Source organism: Erithacus rubecula (assembly GCF_903797595.1).
Source record: "Erithacus rubecula genome assembly, chromosome: Z".
NCBI lineage: Eukaryota > Metazoa > Chordata > Aves > Passeriformes > Muscicapidae > Erithacus > Erithacus rubecula.
Genome location: NC_136661.1, coordinates 6370833 through 6389911, shown reverse-complemented (window position 1 = coordinate 6389911; position 19079 = coordinate 6370833). Strand labels below are relative to the sequence as shown.

General features: G+C 39.6%; 1 protein-coding gene across 2 annotated transcripts in view; it reads left to right on the top strand.

Annotated features, from left to right (window-relative positions):
* The first annotated feature begins 11527 nt into the window (after nt 1-11527).
* The window catches only part of JAK2 (Janus kinase 2), an 87546-nt gene continuing 79994 nt past the window's right edge, over nt 11528-19079 (top strand). The window contains exons 1-2 of one of the 2 annotated variants that reach the window (XM_079330003.1): nt 11636-11658; nt 14548-14610. The gene's annotated coding sequence lies outside the window, so the exon portion shown is untranslated. Of the gene's footprint in view, nt 11659-14547; nt 14611-19079 lie in introns of both variants that reach the window. The other variant, XM_079330002.1, reaches the window with a different exon arrangement.

Genomic DNA, 19079 nt, shown 5'->3' with positions numbered 1-19079 from the left:
TACACCTTTCCAGATTTCAGTGAAGTCTCTCACTGATTTCCTCTGCCTTATGTCTTCTCCAGACAAAAGCAATGCTACTAATGAATATACGATTTGAATTGTTATTGCTAAGTCATAGGCATATAAATATGAAAACGTACATTGTTTGCATTACACATAATGTAATTCTTGGTTTCATGCATTTTTATCCTCTGTTCCAAAGTCTGTGTTTTAGAGAACTGCTTTTGTGCCAGTGGTAGAGAAGAATGAAGTGACTCATTTGTATCCCACAGAGAGCTGGACTAGAAAATACCAAGATTCACAGAACCTCAGGTCTGTGCAAGCATTTGCCTCACTTCATGATGACTATAAGCTTTTTTGGGCTCTACAAGCATAAATCTCCTTGACTTTTTGGTTTGGTTTTTTTTTTTTTCCTTAATGTTGGTTTTGGTTTGAGGATGGTGGGGTTGTTTGGTTGGTTGTTTAGTTATTTATTTTGGTGAAGTTTAGGTAATTTCTTTTGTTTTGCTCAGAGAATTTGTTTGTTTATTTTGTCTACCTCCAAAGACTAAATTCTGCCAATTTTACTTGCGAAAGCATTCCATTGGGGTGTATCCCTTTCTCCACTGATCTCTTCTCACTCCTCCTGTTATATCCACAGTCTTTGCTATTGTACAAGGTGGAAGAACTGTCCCCAGTATGCTCTCAGTAGCTATATCATTTCACTTCTCTATTCCCTGTATGTACGCTGAATCCTCTGCAGGCTGTCCCCCTGGCCACTCACCCGGAAAACTTCCTCTTTTTTTCCACTGGTCACTGCTCTGCTTCACTACAGGGATTTTCATCCAGGGTTTCTAAAATGGAAGAGTGAAGAGACAGATTGGATTTCTTCTAATTAAATCTGCCCTAGTAGTTTGTGCTGTGGAAACAAAGCATTGTCCTCATATTTTCCATCTCAGAGGTCTCCTGAAAGGCTTGCCATTCTGAAAAGTAATGGTCTTCTGGCTGAATCCTCTGAGTTTAAAGTGGAGCAAGAAAGGAAACTGAGCTGAACACTCAAAATCAAAGTTTCTTGGTGACTGGCACTAACATGTATGCAGCTTTAAAACTGGTAGAATATTATGCTACTAAATGGACAATGAGCACATTCTTATAAAGTCTTAAGTGTCTGAATTGTACAAGATAAAATCTTGATATAAAGCTCCAGTCTTATGAAATTGAAAGACTTTATTCTTTTAGGATTTCTGTTAAGAAAGCCAACCTAATGTTGTGTTTGCTTTTCAATACTGTGGGGGTTTCTGTCATTAACTTTCCACTGGTGAAAACCCTTCCAGCATTTCATCATGTAAAGTGTCTACCATTGCTACTGCAAAGATTATCTCCAATACGAAGACAAAGTTAGCTTAAGAGAAGGGGCTTAGAGGACTAGATACTACTTTTTATCTTCTTGCTTTTCAATGAAGCAATGTGAGGAATAAAAGTCACAAAAATACAGAAGCACACAATTGAAGAAATTAATGTAACTGTGCTACTGTTTCAATTATCTGTTTATATTTAAAATGTTTAAAGCTATTTTAAAATATTTTTCTTTAGCTCACTAGCATTTTATAGGGATTAAAAAAAAACCATCCCAGCCCTTGCCAGCATATTTTTGCAGCTCTAGCTCATATAACAAATCAAGAAACACAGATGCTAAGCATAGTAGTTCAGTAGTTCTATCTCACCCACCATTTTCATGACAATCCACTTCTTCTGGTGTTACTGAAGCTGCTAGGCAAATATTAAACTCAAACAGCTCTGTGTGGGGGCTTGTTAGTTTCACTTTTGAGAGTAAGCTGAACAGTGCCAGTTCCAAGTAAAAGCTGTTCCCTTTGCAATTTTTTCAATTTACTTCCTCTGCCATTCACGGAATGGTAATTTCTCCATACATCAGTAGAATATTTATTTCTGTTGCCTGCTGCAGCACATCTTAAACACAAACTGGCTTTTGTTGTCACAGTTTCTGGTAACCAAAAATATCTGTTTGGGTTTTTTGGTAGCTCTAGGCTTTCTGTCTATGGCTGACTCAGTTCTGTGGCAGCAGAGGAAGCAGCACAGAAGACATTCAAAACTAGGAGGGTTGGACACCTGTGACTCATCTCAGAGGACTGGGTTTCCTCCACACGTCAGTGTTGGAGCCAGTGCCAGGGCTGCAGGGTACTTCTTGCAGCTTCTGTGATTCTGGGAATGCTAGATTCAACATTGCTCGGCATTGAGCAAAAGTCATGACAGATAGCTGGCTTTCCTTCATTTCTGTGGGTGAGAGCTAGTTCTGCTCTTTGCAGCAATTAGATAAACACATCTAATTGCTTTGGTCCTTCACAGGAAAGGTATCTTGGGATGACACACTCTGAAGCTACTTCCTGAGAGGATCAAGTTAAATCCTGTTTCTGCCTGAGGTGCAGCTACCTTGACGATATCTTTTATAACCTAAGCTTTGAGGAAGTTAATGACAAGTGATAAGTATGCTTTGCCCTAGGGAGAGCTTTTGTGCTTTATTTTGTATGTGTGCCTCAGTGTCAGAGAATACTTACTGGAATTGCTTATCTAAAATCTTTCTCCTCCAAGAAAAGGAGAAGCTATTTCTAGATTCTGAAATGCTCTCCCAGAGAGCTCCAATATGTAGTTTATTTCCATTACGCTATAAAGAGTGGAACAAGATATCAATGTTTTCAAATTTAATAGTTGCTGGGTGCTTTATATAGGAAATTAAAAGAGCTGAATTTGATTTATTGTTTTAATTACAAAGAAAGATCTTTAACTGATCTGACTGGAATTCAAAAATAAGGGAGAAGAAGAAAAGAGCAATTTGACATGGACTTGATGTCATTTGTACCAATATAACTACAAAGTTATATAGTGAAAATTGTTGTTAAATTATATAGAGTCTGATCCCACGATTAATTAATGAAAGCTCTCTTACCAAAGCAGTGGCTTTTGGGACAGGCCTTTCTCTTAGAATTGCCTCTTGGTTGGTTTGAGGAGGTCCATAGCAGAGTATCATTTTGAATCCAGACTAGGAATTTACTTCTTTGTGAAGACCCTATACTCCTGTTAGTTTTAACTGAAATTGGCCAAAAGATTAAAAAGCAAAATAGCTATGCAAAGGATACCTAATAGTCTATTTTTAAGAAAAAGATTTTAATGTTACAGTTTTGCTGGTGTGCACATTTGATACCAACACTGATATCTAGCGTTTCCCCTGAAATAACTTCTTCAGAAATATTGGATAAAGCAAAGGGTCTAATGCCTACTTTCATTTGAGCAACAGTTACTTAGCATATTTAAAGAATCAGCAGACTGCATATTTTTATAATTGTATTTCAGATTGGAATAGGTTTCTGATTTTAAACTCTGCTCATCCTTTTCCAGGACTGTGAATCAAAACACAACTTGCTGTTAGTGTGTACTATCAATCAGAAGTAAAACTGAGTAGAAACGAAAGTGAAATTCAGTGTCTTTGCTTCATTGTGAAATATTAAGATGAGAACACCATGTGGAAAAATTAACAATTTTTTCACTTTGAGTTTACTGTAATCAGTTTAGAGACTTCTAGAATCAGTTCATAAAAGTTGCTTGTTTGTATATTTGTGTGTGTACATTAAAGCTTCTTGCTCTTACAGACTCATAGAACAGTTTGGGTTTGAAGAGATATTAAAAGTCATCTAGTTCTAATGCCCCTGTCATAGGTAGGGACATCTTTCACTCTACCAGGTTGCTCAGAGTCCCATCCAACTTGACCTTGAACCATTCCAGGGATGGACCATCTGTAGTTTCTTTGGGAAATCTCTTCCAGCACCATAGTATTCTCACAGTAAAGAATTTCTTGTTAATATCTAATCTAAACCTACTTTCTTTAGTTTAATGCCATTTTGTCATGTCACTGTATGCCCATGTAAAAAGTCTCTTTTCAGTCCTCCTGTATGACTCCTTTAAAGGAGTCATACTTTAAAGGAAAGATGCTAAAACTGGGAGGCTGCTATAAAGTCTCCCTGAAGCCTTCTCTTCTACATGCTAAACTCAAGAACTCTCTCTAAGATCTCTGGTGATTCATGTGAGTACAGTAGGCAGTGAGGAGAATGTGCAAGATACACTTGGTTCAGTTTCATGACATAGATTTCTGTATTACATCCAAGTAGCTTAGTAACTGTATCTTAAATGTGTTTCAAAATAAAAAAATATTAAAATATCATAAAGGTTGAGTTCTCAAGTGAAGAAATTCAAAACAATTCAACAGTTGACCTTAACAGGATTTTTGTTACCCCATTGTGTTGTCTTTTTGTCCTTCTAGTTTCTAGCTGTATCATAGTCACATCCTGCAGATTAAATTACACAACAGATTAAATAACACAAAAAACCCCCTAGCCCAACAGGATGAAATGCCACTGATGGAAATGAATTTACATAAACATCAACTTTTGAGGCTTCCTGACTTTCACAGAGAGATAACTGCTGCCCAACAAGCTCAGGAAGGCTGACTTTCCATAATAATGCACGGTAAAACAGAGCTGCAGTCCATTGCATTTAAAATCAGATAATATTAATCAGTATATAATTAACTTCTAGAAATATTAATTTTAAAAATCCATAACAGATGTTCTCATTGAAATCTCCGTTCATGTATTGAGATATAAGAAAAAATTCTAATAGATGTACACATGTGAATACACTATTCAAAGAACAATCTTACTTTCCACAAATTGGTGCCAGGTCATTATGCAGTCATGGACACTGTACACAATAAGGTCCTGGAGAAGGTATTCCCATGAACTGGACTGACAACCTATAATTATGCATTAGAGTATTTCTGGTCAATTTCTGAGTCTTTTTAAACATATGGAAACTCCAAGAATGAATAGAGCAATACTAGTTTGTGTATATAAGGTAAGCAGGCTGTTTCCCATATTTGACTAGAGTAAAAGAGGCTGAGGTGATTTTGCTTTGATTTTTCAAAAGAATAAACAGACCCTGGTCACTCCAAAATCCGTTATGAGAGGTTTTCAATCTAGTAGACTTCCCTATTACCATGGGATTTTCAAAGACAATTTATTTGCCCTAAGTTACTTTCCAGTGATAGGTAGACCTAAAAGGCACTTTATTATGAATATGAATAAGCTTTGTATAACAGTAGAACCAAAAACCTTTTGAATTCAGTGATCCTGGCCAGATACCAGGTATCTGCCAAAGCTACTCTAACATTTTCCTTCACAACTGGGAGAGAAAATATAATGAAAGGCTCACAATTTGAGATGAACTCAGTAAGAGGTCACAAACCAATTACCATCTCAGGCAAAACAGACTGAATTTGGTCATTACTTGAATTTATTACCCAGAAAATCAGATCATGATAATTAGAAGTACAACAAATCCTAAAAATACTTTCCCCCACCTCTCCTCTTTCCTAGCCCTACTTCTGCAGTGGTGCAGGTAGAAGGGGAATGTTCATCACACATTTTCTCCCAGTGCTGAGGGAGAGAAGTCTTTCCTGTGCTCCAGCATGTTTCCCACATGCACCAGCATGTCTACCTATAAATTTCTCCAGTGTGAGCTCATCTCACAGGCAGCAACAGTTCTCCATGAACTGCTGTAATGTGTGTCACTCTTCCACAGGTGCAATCCATCAGGCACAGCCTGTTTCAGTGTGGGATTGCACAAGGTCTCAAGTCCTACCAGGAAACTGTCTCCAGTGTGGGCTCCTCTCTCCCTGCATCTGCAGGTCCATGCCAGGCATGGAGTCACAGCCTCTTTTGGGCATCCAATTGCTCTGCTGTGGGTCTCCTTCACAGGCTGCAGGTGGTTATCTGGATCCGTGTGGTCCTTCATGGGCTGCAGGAGCACAGCTGCTTCATTATGGGCTGTAGGGGAATCCTAGTGTCCGGAGCACCTTGTGCCTCCCCTTCTTCACTGACCTTGCTGTCTGCAGAGCTGTTCCTCTGACATATTCTCATTCTGCTCTTCTCTGGCTGCAGTTACATCTGCCCAGTAACCTTTTTCCCTCTTAAATACATTATCAAAACTCGTTACCAGCATTTCTGATTGGTGCAGCCTCAGTGAGCAGCATGTTTGTTTTGAAGATGTCTGACACTGGCTCTACCAGACACAGAGGAAGCTTCCAGCACATTCTGACAGAAGCCAGTAGCTCCCTCACTACCAAAACCTGGCCATGCAAACCCAAGACAAATTTGCAAGTTTTTATATTTCGATACCAGTTAAGCACAGAAGATACCCTGCTTTAAAGATGAAAGGGAAACCAAATCAAAACAGAACCTATGCAAGCAAAAGTTGATTAGGAGAGAAACTGTTACTTGTTGGAGACCTGGCATACTGATGGACTCCTGAAGTATTTGCATTGCAATCACTAGTACTTTTGACAGCAGAGCCCATAAGAAATACTGCAAGCAGTCTTCAGAGTCTGTGCTTGAAAGTTTTCCTTCAACTTCAGGCTGCAGTTTTACTAATTTTGTTTTATTTCACTCTGGTAGCATATTTTGAGTAAAAATTCTGACTTACTGACCCTTTTCCTCCCTGTGTGATACTAGTGTACCAAAATGTTTACTAAGTAGATAAGTTACAGACAGCAAATTTGTGATTCCCTGTAATACCATTTATACCAAGCCATTCCCATCACTGGACTGCATTTCAAAAATTCATTTTTGAAGTTCTACAGTTAAACAAATTGCTTGCGCTTACTTGCCTGCCTGCTTTTTCCAGCTACAAAACTGTTGGCTGCACGCTAGGTTTTATCCTCTAATAGGAGAAAAGCACATGTTCCTTAAAAGGAAATCCCATGCTGCTGCTCCATTGTGACTCAACTAACTTGGCAAGAAATGAATTTATTCCATATCCATATCAGATCCACAACAACCTGTGCTGAGCCACATGGATGAAAGTGTTCAAGGGATTGCAACATTTAACAGAGCCACAAGCAGTATGGAGATCAGTGCAGGCCTTACTACTCACATGAGGCAATTAGCTTCATTAAACAATAAATAAGCAAATAATTTAATCTTTGTTTGCAGAAAACCTGTCAGAAACTATTGAAATATACAAAACTGGAACAATTCAATTTGAAAGGTGCACATGAAAATCTCATGCACTACATGTGGTTGACTTGTGCATATGCTACCATATGTCCATATGCTACCAATATTGGTAAGAAATACAGCAATACTGCTATGCAATCCTTTTTTCAATGCCACTGGACATCTGGCACACCCATCCCTCATACAAACAAAGAATCTGTCAGGCAGAGCACTATTCCTGATCATTGTGGGCTAGAAAGCAGCCTCTCTGTCTTCTTCTTGTGTCATTTGGAGAGAATACCAGAGAGCTGTTGGAAAATGAAAGCTTAACCAGCTCCTGGAAACTTCAGGGAAAGGAAATGACAGTTTTGAACAGACAGGGAGCATTACCTGATTCCATTCCTCTGGTTTACAGAAGTCACTGTCACTGCATTAGTCACTGTAATCTCTGAGTGCTTTTTACTTGCTCAGCAATTGAACTAATGCCTACTTTTGTTGGGCTTTTCCCATGTTTGTTTTGGTTTTAATTTTTTTTTTCCTATGGGATTGCTGTGTGATGCAGCATTTTGTACCTGAGAAGAACACAGTGAGCTGTTGGAAAAGGAACTGACAAAGAAGTGCATCTTCCACCAGGAACAGCAATGAGGGCACAGTTTAGTGTCTGGAGAAGTGCCTTTTGAATTCTTACATGCTCCAAAAACCATCTTTGCAGAAACGCACAAAAGGCATTTTTAGGTACTTTCTACTGTCTCTCAGAGGAATAGGTATCAAATGGGTGTCTCAAAGGGGACAATCTTGCGCTTGCTGTTGAGACCTTGCTTGTTGAAGCAGGAGATGGCTTCTTTTCCTAAGCTGTATTTTCCCAAAGGGGATGAATTAAAGTGTATCTTTTTGCAAGCCGAGTCATACACAAACCTGTATTTAGAGGTGCTTTTTCTTCCATTCTCCTCCGTGAAGGAGGTAAACATTCATATGATTTCAGGAAATAAATTTCAGAGAATGACTGTAAAAAATTAAAACATTTCCTTTAAGACCATTCTTTGTGCCATATATTTAAACGAAAAGCATGGCTTTTTAACCAAAACATATTTTTCTCCAAGGCAGGGCCTACCACACAAAGAAAAGGAGAAAAAACATTACAACACATGTTGCAATATTACTAAACCCTACGCATTTTACATCCTACTACAAAAGTAGAAAGAAAAGTGAAATACATGTGGTCTCACATCATAGATTTGACTAAAATAAGTAGCTTCCTTAGTGTTGTAATTTTCAGAGGTTTTGCAAAGAATTCCTGACTTTTCAAGAGAGAATATGCTTTGATTTTAATTTCAGCTGAAAATGATAAATCAAAGGATGACTACAAGAATTTTTCAAGGAACTACTACAGAACTATTCCTGTAATTTTCAGCTTTTTGAACATGAAAATGAAACAAAGTCTATTTCCTGGCCAGCACACTAATCTTGAAATTTGGAAAACAGAAGCAATCTAGTAAATAAGCCTTTTGTACACATGGTAAGTTTGTGACTTACTTTGAAAAGCAAACTAAATTTGAAGCTGCTACACCACTTGTAGAAATAATGTTTTGTGAATAATTAGTGGTATTTTTGTCCATTATTTGGGAATATGTTTACTAAGCTTATTGCTTAGCACTCATGTTTTTGGATTCTATGTTATGCCTGTGTTACTACACCCTACACATGATATTCATACACCCTACACATGGGTATTCATACACTGTGAATATGCAAAATGAAATATGAGATAAACAGACTTAACTCCCAGCCACAGGCTGACACTTGTGTCCAAGCAAATTAACATGTAAATGTATGGACACTGTATGATCACTTAGCAAAGAAAAAGGGAAGAGGGGTTCTTAAGTGGTAGGTAGATGCAAACCTACCTAGGTAGATGTTCACAGCTTTTGAGTGCAGATGCCTTTTAAATGATTTGTTGAAAATTGATGTAGTAGCAAGAACTCTGATGAAAGTAATGAACAATGTTGAACAGACTAGTGAAAAAGGTATTTCATAGGACAATTCTGTTTCTTGCTATGTTATACTGAAACATGTTTAATTATTATAGAAGACAAAGAAAAATGTCAGGTAAAAAAGAAAAATGTTTGGAGTCTAAGCACAGATTGGGCTTTCAAAATGGAAGCAAGTGATGGTGTGCTTCATCACTCCAGATGCTGAGAAATTTTACAGATCCAACTACACCTGACCCTGACTAACTACTCAAACTTAACAACATAAGGATTTGTCATCTATTTCAGTAGAATTCTTTGCACTTGCAGGGGTCTGTCCACAGAAATCTTGATAAGCAGAGTCTTAACGTTATGTAGTGAGCACAACCAATGTAGTACACTACTCTCCTTATCCTTTGAATGGTCTGTATATCAGTGGCATATTAGGTAATTATGTTTGGGAGGCATCAGAATATTTTTATTTTGGAGTTTCTTTAATTTCTCTGCTTGGAAGAAATTTCCAGTGTCACTGCAGCATGTTTGCAGGAATTTTCTCCACTATAGAGACATTAAGTGTGAAACACAAATTATTAGCGGATGTAATACTGCAGAAACTTTCTTTTGAGATGAAGGATCAGATATTATAGAAGAAAATATGCTCTGTCTTTATTTTAAAATCACCAGGTGTTCTCTACCCTTCAAATTCAATAGAAACAAAGCAATGTACCCACTGATATAATATCTAGTTCTGAAATGGCTTAGATTTTGTGAGATGATCTTAAAGGACATGAGATCTGTGAGATGATGTTATAGCACTCTTTCCTTCTTTTTTGAGCAAAAAACCATGTGTCACATCATAGAAATGACAGTGACGTGACAAAGAAAGATTGTCCTTAAAGAATTACATTTTGACAGTACTATATTGCTAGGTGACAGATAACAGCCTGCTTTGCAAGCATTTATGTCATGAGCATGAGCCCATTAGCAGTCTGAGACTCACCATCCATCAAACTTTTACATGGCTTTTTAGTTCTTCCGTGTCCCAACTTGTGTTTTTACTTTGTCTGAAAGACAACCCAGTTCCCGAGCTTTCCGGTGAAGAATGCTTACTCGGCAGAGACAAGAAAACAAGGAACAAACTCATCACACAGGAAGTGACAATAAAAGTGTTCATTTCAGAAGTCAGAACTGGGACAGAACTAGCGCACACTTTGCTTAAAAAGCAACCGTACATTTTTTCTTTTGTGAGCTAACACACTCACTACTGTGCAGCCAGACCGCAGCAAAGACGCATTGTTTGTTTTTCGTGGCTGAACAAGGCCGACCTATTCCTCACGCTCGCCGGTCCGATGCCCTTCGGCTCACCGCGGTCCGGCTCTCGGCTCAGCGGCTCCCACAGACGGAGACCGTGAGGGACGAGAAGCCCTGGCCGCCCGCACCGACTGTGGAGCAGGCAGCGGGGGCAAAGAGCAGCGCTCGCCTGCTCGGCTGCGGTTCCGCTTCTCGCACTCACAAAACCCCGCTGCCCTCGCTAGTGCCGACGGAGCCTGACAGAGCTCCAGACGAGTTTCGATCACTCTCAAGCACGTACGTGACTCGTGGGGATGGTACTGTGGTAGGGCCAAGAGCTGGACTCGGCGATCCATGTGTGCCTCTTGCCCTTTCCAACTCTGAGTACGCTGTCATTCTGTGACGAGCGGGCTGCCGCCTCCACGGGAGAGCCGCCGTGCCGCGCCTGCCCTGCGGCCGCACGGTGTCCCCGCGGGCCGCGGCACAGCCCGCCCGGCCCGGCCCAACCCGGCCCGGCGCAGAGAGCCCGCTCCGAGCGGCCGCGCCTGGCCGGGCAGCGCGGCGGGACCCGCCCCGCCCGCAGCCGCGCGATGACGTGAGCGGGGGAGCGCCGCCCAGCCGGAGGCAGCGGCAGGAGCGCGGGTCGGCGCGGAGCTGCCGCCGCGTCCCCGGCCGGCGCCGCCGTGCATGGGGAGGGAGCGGGCGGGACGCTGCCTGCGCGCCGCGCTGCACGGCCGCCGCCGCGGTGAGTGGGGTGGGCGCTGCCCGGCCGGCTGTGGGGCCCAGGGGGCGGCCGGGGTGGCGGCTGCAGCGCCGTGTCCCGCGTCCCGTCCCGGGGCGGGGGCTGTCCCCGGCGGGCGGGGGCGGGCGGCCCTGCCGCCGGGCGCTGCGAGCGGGGCACCGCGCTGGCTCCCTCTCCTCCGTCGGCAGGGCTCCCGGGGGGCGGGCCGGGCCGACCTGGCGGCGGGGAAGCTGAAGTGTGGCTGCCGCGCCTCTTCGGTGGAGGTGCTGTGTGTTGCGGGAGAACTTCCTCTCCAACACTTACTTGTGCCGTTAAAAATTCTCTTCGCAGAAGGAGGGCAAGCAGTCACGAAAAACCGCATCTGTGGTTTTTCTCTATATGTCTCTATTGAATTTGCTTCTGCGTGGGGAAATGTTCCGTTAGGTGTGGGTTGTGAATTACTGGATGCAATTAGTTTTCACATGATAATTATTTAAGAAAAGAATTTAAGATAAAACTTCTAAGTGTTTTTTTTGTTGTTGTTGTTTTTTGTTTGTTTGTTTGTTTTTTGCGACTGAAGTCTAATTGAACCTGACTGTGGCATTGTCTTCAAATTTTTCACTTCTGCATTCAGTGACAGGTGAGAAAATAACATCTTTCTGTGGTCATTTGTAAATCTGTTTTATGCTGAGAATTGTTGACTGTATTCCTTTTAGTTTCTGGACAGAAGGAAAGTTAATTGGGGAGGCTCTAATGGCTATTAACAGTTTTGAGTGTGATTTTGCACTTGAGATTTGGTTCATGATCAGTATTTCTGACATCTTAGCTCTGTAAAGCTTACTAATTTATTATCTACTTATTTGCTCTATTGCTAGTTAAATGTAATGTGTATGCAACTAGGTGAGAGAAAAGTAATTCTTAAGTTTCTATTCTATGGAAAATCAGTATTGATGGAAGACTATAGAGAGATTCTGTGCACACTTAAAGGTATTTTGGATCAGTTATATGGATTAACTTTCTCTTCCTTCCCTGCATCTCAGTCTTCTTCGTAACTGATACAATGCTAATAGAGTTGTCATGTTGTTTGGGCATACCCATTTTTCTTCCCTTTTTAGGCTATATGGCAGTAATTTGGGGATTCAGTAGGAATATAGTAGCCACTACTGTCTTGTGCTTGATGAGAATGCATCCAGAGTGACTTACGTGGTGTAAATCTAGACTTTTGAATTAAACAACTTCAGTATTACTCAGTATGAAATAACAGGGATTTTAAGCAATGGTGTACTTTGCATAGAAGCCTAAATTTGACCTATTTACAGATTTTCGTTTTTGTAAGTGCCAACAACAGCAACATGGGCAAGGAGTATTTGCTGCTGGGAGGGGAAGTTGTAATGAGCAAGAAGTACATGGAATGCAGAATATGGTCCAACATCCTTTTGGTTGAATCAGACTGGTTGGAACAGCAGAATGGAAAATGAAAGAAGGCTGCTACCACTTTTTACTTGTAGCTGTTCAAAATTATGTTAGGCTAATAAAAAGTTGAAACCACTGTAGAATAACTATTTCCAAATTATGTGGAGATAATGTTATACATGACCACAGAACAGTACCAAAGTGAATGTTACTGCCATGTTGTACTAGCAGTGGCATCATCTTCCTGAAGTTAGGAAAAAAGCAGTTGCTGAATGAGGTTGTTGCTTTGTCATTGGTCTCTTTTTATATCCACTTTGGGGCATTTTTACAGTAAATATTTTTTTTTACAAAATTTTTTTTTACAGGAAGCAATTTTTTACAAAAAGCAAAGTGACAATGTTTGCAGTTAAAAGAGATAAACTGAGATCTCATCTGAAAGAGTCTTAAAAGAGAAATAAACAAATTCAGAAATGTAGTATTAAACAGAGACAGTAATTAAATGGCATTAATTATGAATAGAAGAGTATCAAAAGTTACAAAGCTAGCACTTAAAAGACAGTTAAATTTTAAATAATTTAACTTTTTTTAACTAATTAAAAAGCAGAACAGAGAGTGCAATAATAAAACAAGTATTTGTTCTAAAAATGGTGTTCCAAAAAAAAAAAAAAAAAAAAAAAAGACTGGAAGAAGGCAACCAAAATCTGGTGGCTTTTTTTAGAAAAGTAACTGGAACTTTAAAGTAGGAAGTTGAGCTAGATGACCTCCTGTGGTGCCTTTCAACCCAAATTGTCCTATCCTAGTGCTCCTGTTCTGTTGCAGGGTAGCATTTTTCTTGTAACACACCTGCTACTTTTTGCTTAGGCTTACATGCAGATGTTATTACTGTGATTAGGCAAGTACACAATTATATTGTTTCATTTTACTTCCTAGAGCTGCTGTTTCAAAGCCTCTGACACTGGCCCTGCAGTGATTTTGGTGGGTTCTTTACATATTCATATGTCCCATGGGGTTCTTAGCATGAGCCCAGTAAGATGACTAATATGAGTAATAAATACTAGCATGATTTGAGTCAACGTTTGAGCTCATGCTTACATTTATATTTTTTTTACTTGTTTTGATCACAGTTTCTTCATCAAAAGGTGAATGAAGAGCTTTCTTGAATTTCTGTACATGAGAGTTTCAAAATTATCCTGCAAGATAGATCTGTCTTTGTGCTGATGTGAAAACCAGTATAAAACTGTGAATATACAGAGAAGCTTCTTTGTAGTAGTTCTGCTGGAGGAACTGTAATTCAGTTTTATTTGCCGCGTACAAATAGATACTTTCTGCTGCATTCTGTGCTCATCTAGAGAGTAGATTGTATGTCTCACTTAAATTGATTGTGTGCATCTCAGTGACAGCTACAAGGTGCAATTGTAAGGGAGGTTATCACTGTCAGTTGCAGCCTGTAAGATGCTCAAAGAAAAAGGGTGCCTCTCTCAAACCATCAAGCTCTGTGGGTTCTGCAGCACTGGATGCAGAGCGGTCTGGCTCACATGGACAATGATAACCTCCATGTATAATGTAGAATGACTTGCCTAGAGGGTAATTGTCCATCTAATTTTGGTTATGTAGTTACTGTTTCACACAGTCAAAGCTGAATCTTTAAATCTGATTTGTAGAGGGAAAAAAAGAAGAGTCCAATCTGGTGCAGGCAACTATTGATTTAAAATCAATAGAAATGTTGTCTTCTTCTGAGGTGAGTTGTCTCTGCATCTGTCTTTGACAATGACTTCCACAATAGTATTACATGGTTCTTTTTGTTGTTAGTAGATTGCTTTTTAATCATGGTTGCACATTTCCTTTTATTAGAAAGGGAGGCGTTAGCTCTTGGTGTTTTGATTTTCTGTCTTCTTGGTTTTCTTCTGGTTTTGTGTAGTGGTTTTTTTTTTTTGCAAGGGTGGGGGAAGGGGGATATATGTGTGTATTTTCTTTTTTCTTGGAGTCTTTAGTATTTGTTCGTAGTTCATACAAATCTATTAACTGATTCTGTTTTTGTGTGGTTTTTGCCATGTCACGAAATACAATATTCCAAGTGAATTGAGAATGATTTCAATACCTTTCCTCTTTTCCTCAGAACCCTTTTTCTTGTCTTGCATGTGCCTGTATTAAGCAGAGATTCTGTTGAGCTGCACATCCTGTGAGTGGTTGTTTTGTTTATCTGCTTACATTTGGCTTAAAAAGTAATGTCACATGGGAATAACTGCAAGTTATTCTTTCAGGGGCTTATTATTTTATGTTTGTTGACATCAGATGTTATCTGTCTCCTGGTTTTTTTTTGCTTGGCTAGCTCTCAGTTTTGATCCTGCTCAAGTCTCATGTAAGCCGGTTATCACCAAAGTTGTTTTTAGGCTAGGACTTTGAAAGTGCTTATGTGCTTGCATAAATATGTATGGTGTGGTATTTCTTACTCTGCATGCAGCCTCATGTGGGATCTTCTCCGATAGTTACCCCAGTTCTTGATCTGTGTGTTGTTCATGGTGTAGGTTTTTTTATCAACAGTTCAGTGGAGGTGATTTAGCTGGTATTACCTTTATCGTTCTGCTTATGTGTTTCAGCAGCTGCAGTAGATTTCAGGACTTAAGAAGGTGTTTTACAGATGTTTTAAGTAAATGGATTTATTATACATGTTGAAAGTGTTGTGATTAAAGTTATTTGCATGTGTAATTGAAATTTTAAAAATGCTTCTTTATGTGACTTCATTGATCTCAAGGATTTATTTTTTGTTGTGTTTAGTGAGGCTACTTATCTAATTGGCTTAAATGTGTTTTTTAGACATTTTTGCACAGTCTGTATCATCCTGTTCACCATAAATAATGCAAGAATTTTGTGGGTTTTTTTGGTGGGTGGATAATATTTCAGAGAAATAGTGTTTGTATACCTGTCTAGTGTGCTTTAAATGAGTATTTTCCATCTCTGACATCCATTAGTCATGTTTGACTAAAAGAATCTCATAGTTAGGATGAAAATGTTCATCAGTATTCAGTGTGTCATAACACTGGCTACAGCTTGGATTTCTAGTACTGTCAGGTACTAGACACTTTTAAAGTAATAAACCCTTTGCCTTCTAAATATCCAGTCTTGATACATAAATATACAGTATATTTGGTACCTGTATCTATCAAACAGTTTTTAGAGGCCTTGGTTATTCAAGTGCATTTAGATTGGGGGGCCTTCTAATTTCAGCATGAAATTATGGGATTAGTTGCATGGATTCATCTACGGAGATAGGGGCGCAGGTAGTGTTTGAGTTATGTGTTAGGTAAATTTGGCTGGGAGACTCATGCAAGAGCATTTGAGGACAAAGACAATTGAACACAAACATCAGTTCCTAATGAAAGAGGGGTTTATAAACCATAGAGAGGGAATTATAAACTATGAAGTCACAGAGATCTAAGAATAAGGTGGAGTTGTTTCACGATGGGTATTAACTGTTCTCTTAGCCTTTCTTTGTTCTCAAGACTTTTCTTTCCTTAGCCTCTCACAAGCACTGGAATTTGCTACTCCCTTGGTTGTGTAAACATAACAACTTCTTGTAGGGCTGTGCTGTAAACTGTATGACAAGTCACCTAAGTTAAAATTAATTTTTTGTTTCATTTGGAACAAGTGGCATGAGGGAAAGGGAGTGGACAGGATAACTTCTTAAGCTGGTTTGCAGTGTTAGAGAAAATGTTGTGTAATCACATCCTGGATAACCCCAAAGATGGACTGAGCTACAAAAGAAATGTTGGGTTCCCAGTGGAATCGGAGGGCACTGGATTGCACAAGACCCAGATCCTCAGCTGTGGGCAGTAAAGCATGTGTCAATCCAACAGCTGGCTCCCAAAAGACAGACTTTGGAACTATTCTAACAACTGTGTAAATAGGTGCATGGTTATCTTTTAATTGCCATATACCTGGGTCTTAATAAACCTTTGTAACTATGCTCTCTGTCAGGGAGCTTGTGAAAATGTACTTCTGGCGACTTTTCTCTTAACCTGGTTTCTTCAGTTAAAGGTGATTTCAAGGTAGTTGGCTAACATTGGGGAATTCTATTCCTATGTGTCTTTTCTTCCCTAAAATTGGAGCCTAGCACACTAAAACCATGTTTTGGACATTGAGAGGATGATGGATGTGTACTGAATTTCTGCGAGTATTTCATAAACATGCTTGCAGAAGTTGGGGATAGACATGTTTGACTTAAGTTTGTGATAACAAGAATGCAAAATGTAGTAAAATATACAGGTGATATGCAAAGTGGATGTGAAAATGACCTGGAGTCTTCACTTTTCATTGTTATGCATTGGCAGATCTAAAAGCAGTGTGATGAAATAGGTGTGCATCAAAATGGAGAATAAATAAACTGAGGGATTTGTTTGAAGTTTAATGAGATTACACCAGTATCACTCAGAAACAAATGAATTTAAGCTATGTTTGCAATGTAGTTGTGTGTGTGATTGTAACACACGTGGGTGTACCTAAACTCGTTCATATTTCAGCAGCTGGAAGCCACAGCAGCTTAAACCATAAAGGACACTGAAAGTGTTTGCTACCCAGCTGGTTCACATGTATTAGCAGTGTTTAGAAGGATATCTTTAGACTGCAGCACCCTTAAGCCATGCCATAATTTTCTTGGGCTTTGATATTTTTTCCAGGTTTCTTTCCAAAGAGCTCTGCCACTTGCTGAGGTTACTGTTTTATCGTCCTGGTTTCAGCTGAGACAGAGGTAATTTTTCTGCAGTAGCTGCGAGAGGGTGGAGCCTGAAGCCATGTCTAGACTGTGTGGCAGTGTCTAGATTGTTATTCTATACCATGCACTTCATCCTGTCAGAACTAGGGTGATATCACTTCTGGAAAGAAGGGTGTTGCTTCAGGTCAAGAAGAAGTGTGGTGGGTAGAGGGAATCTGGGCCGTTTGGGGAGTGGAATGTAAATGGAAATTCTACATTTTGGAAATTTCTACATTTTTATTATTAATACTCTTGCTGTTGCTATCCATTTTCTTATCTCATTGCTGTTTGCAGTAAATTGTTCTTATGTCAACCTGCGATCTCTGCCTTTTGTTTCTTTCACTGGAGCAGGGACTTGGAGGGAGAGCCAGGGTTTCTTTTTAGTGGGAGGACCAAATTGGGAATAGCATTGCAAATACCGTGATACTTATCAATAATTCTGCCAGTGAACCCACAAAGCTGAATTTTAAATTCACTTTGGAATTCGCAAATGTTTTTACTTTGTTTTTTGAAAAAGATTATAGTATTTGTCAGTTTTATTGGTGGTTTGGTGAGTTTGACACATAAATTTTTCTAGCTCTTGAACCAAGGTAAAAATTTTTGGGTAGGTTGATAATACATCTTGTCTCTTTTTGTAGTTGTTATGCTGTGATGTTATTGTGCAGTTGTTATGCATGTAGTGAAATTACATATTTTAGTCTGACTTTTTAGAAGGACATTTGAAGTTTGTAATGATTTGTTATTACAGCACATTAACTGCATGCCGTAATATGCTAGAAAGCACTGATTGTCTGGTTTCTTATCCTTGCAATAGTCTTGTGGACTGCTCAGCCACATAGTATGAAAAGCCTTTGAGCAGCTTCATATTTAGATATTTTTAAATCATTTATGGAAATACAGGAAAGCATTAGTGTTGAACAGCATGTAGGGCACTTGGTGCTTTGTGTTAATTGGTCCAACTACTTTGCTCCCTCTCTAACATCTGTAATATGTCTTGCATAAGAAACTCAGTACTATTTTGAGTTGATGCAATGTAGCTGAAGTGTTTGTAAGTGAGAATGCCTAAGGAGAAGTCACCTTGAGTGCCCTTTATCATTGCAGTTAATGGGTTAAATATCTGTGAAGCTGGGAGAAGTGATAGTCCCCTTTCATGCTCAGGAGACACGAGAATGAAAACAAGAGCATATCATCCCTGATCTTCAGTGGACAGGCAGCTAATAAATATGAAAAGGATTTCTTTACATTCTTGTTTGTTTTTAAGGAAAACTTTGGAGGTTATAGTTACAACTCTGCTAAAGCCTAAATTTTGTCAAATAATATAACTTTTAGTTAAAGACAGATATTGTATGTATAAAACCACAGAATAATTTAGTGAAGAGGGGACCTTGGTTGGTTTCTGTTTTAAAGTTCTGCATAAAGCAGGGTCAGTAAGGAGGTCATAACAGATACGAAATCTGTATCCAGGCAGGTCATAAAAGTCTTCAAGGATGGAGACAACACATCCATCGCTGGGCCATAGTCTGGGTATCAAACTTTCTCCTTATATATTTTCTGAACATTTTGTGTTTCGACTTGCTCCTGTCTCTTGTTCTGTGGATGCAGGACAAGAGCTTGGCTCCATCTTCTGAATAACTTCCATGCTGGTACTTGGGACTGCTGTTAAGTTTCTCCAGTCTCCTCCAGGCAGAATAGACCCTGTTTCCCAGTCTGTCCTCATAGGGTTTGTGCTACAGCCTCCACCTGTCTTGGTGGCCTCTGCTGGGAACTTATTCCTGTTTGCCAGTGTTTTTTTCTGTGTTCGGGCAGTGGAATGGAACCTAGAATCAGAAATTTAAATTCAGCTAAGATCTGAATATTGGCAGATTTCTAAATATAAGCCAGGACAGTAGGTGGCCAGAGAC